Source organism: Olea europaea, chromosome 7 (assembly GCF_002742605.1).
Source record: "Olea europaea var. sylvestris chromosome 7, O_europaea_v1, whole genome shotgun sequence".
Classification (NCBI taxonomy): domain Eukaryota; kingdom Viridiplantae; phylum Streptophyta; class Magnoliopsida; order Lamiales; family Oleaceae; genus Olea; species Olea europaea.
In genome coordinates, this window is record NC_036243.1 from 26,664,354 (window position 1) to 26,666,244 (window position 1,891).

At 37.8% G+C, this 1,891-nt stretch overlaps 1 pseudogene; it reads left to right on the forward strand.

Annotated features, from left to right (window-relative positions):
- The window catches only part of LOC111397608, a 4,836-nt pseudogene extending 3,322 nt beyond the window's left edge, over window positions 1–1,514 (forward strand).
- Window positions 1,515–1,891: the final 377 nt, after the last annotated feature.

Consider the following 1,891-nt stretch of genomic DNA (forward strand, 5'->3'; position numbering starts at 1 on the left):
AAAGAGGAAAACCTTTCGAGTAACATTTTTATGAGATGTGGCTTATGTGGGATGTGATATTGTTTTGAGAACTCTTTAAGAATGACTTTAATATTCGTGTTTTGTGTCTTTGTAGTATGTCCTACCACTCTCAAGAGGATATGTAGACAACATGGCATCTCAAGGTGGCCATCTCGCAAAATAAACAAAGTGAATCGTTCTTTGAAGAAAATACAAAGTGTGCTGAACTCTGTTCAGGGAATGGAAGCAACATTGAAGTTTGATCCAATTACAGGAGGTCTTGTGGCTGCTGGCTCTACCAACCAAGAGTTTGAACCAAAAAAATGTTCTCTTATCCCCGGTAATAATCATCATGTTAGAGACCCTGATGCTGTTACCCACTACACAATCTCAGCACCTCCGACATCTTGCATTGATATCGAGACCAGCACTCTGAAAATGGAAGAGTCTTTTGTGGATGGAATGGCTGGAATAAATGTTGTCAGTCCAAATTCGAGTAGTGGAGAGTTCATTTCGAATGTGATCCCAAAAAACTGTAACGAGTCTGAACTATGCACCATGCCTTGGGTGACTTCTGCAGAGGCACCCCAAGGTTCTTTCCTTGCTAGAGAAGAATTCCCTAAATCGGAGCCAAATAACAGTGTCAAACTAGAGGCCTCTGGAGCTCATTTTGTTTCTCAAAGCTCAATCTCCATGGCTGCTGCTGATGAGATCAACAATAAATGGAAAGGTGATGATGCAGTTACAGAACATATACAACCAACTTCCCCAGGCGTGACCAACTCATCCAATGGGTCCAGGTCAACGATGAATGTCAGTTCATCTAGCTCAGGAAGTTTTGGCGAAAGGAAGCATTCAAAGACTGAGGCAAGATATGGAGACAATAGTTCAAAAATTACGGTGAAAGCTGCTTATAAGGGAGATACAGTCCGGTTTAAATTTGAGCATACTGCAGGGTGTTTTCAACTCTATGAAGAGGTAGCAAAGAGGTTCAAACTGCAAATGGGGGAATTCCAACTCAAGTATCTTGATGATGAAGAGGAATGGGTGATGTTGGTAAACGACTTGGACTTGCAGGAATGCCTCGAAATTTTGGATTTTGTTGGCGGTCGCACAGTGAAGTTTCTCGTTCGTGATGTGCCTTGTGTTATCGGGAGCTCGGGTAGCAGCAATTGCTACTTGACCGGGAGCTCTTGATAATCCATCTTCACAGAACCATTGGAGTACTGGAATCACCTGGTGTTTTATCCTTGCCAATGGAATTTGTCTTCTGCTAATTTGGTTCCTGCAAGAATAGTTCAGTGAAGACAATATGAATATGATGCATGGAAGTTGTTAGATGGTACCTGTTTCTGTTATATATTGAATTAATTGATTATGTAAATGTTAGAAGTATTATGAATGCTGTAGTTGTTGCAAGCAGTCGCAGTCTGTATAGAAGTTTCGTATAATTACAGTATGAAAACGTCAGGATGCATTTCATTTATAAAATGATTTTCATCTTTTTTAATTCAGTTTCCTTTCATGCATTGTGGTTCGTATAATTGCCTGAATTGGAGTTCGCTCGGGGCATGTTTGATGCACTGTATTAGATGTACAAGGATGAAATAATTCATTCTTATCTTTATTCGATGTTCAGTACAATTAGTACCTTGATTAAATTAAATTGGGTGCTTATCCTCCTTTATTTAATCGCATAAAATTAATGTCAGGTAGTATGAGTAGGTAATAATTTCATTTATAAGTAGAAAAAATAGTTTTTACCTAAAAAATCAAGTTATAAGAAAATACTTCATTGCGAAAAATTCATTTTTAATTGAAAGACTTAAGTTTAATTTAAAAGTAAATTGTAACTAAAAAGGTTATATATGACTAAAAAATTGGTTATGAA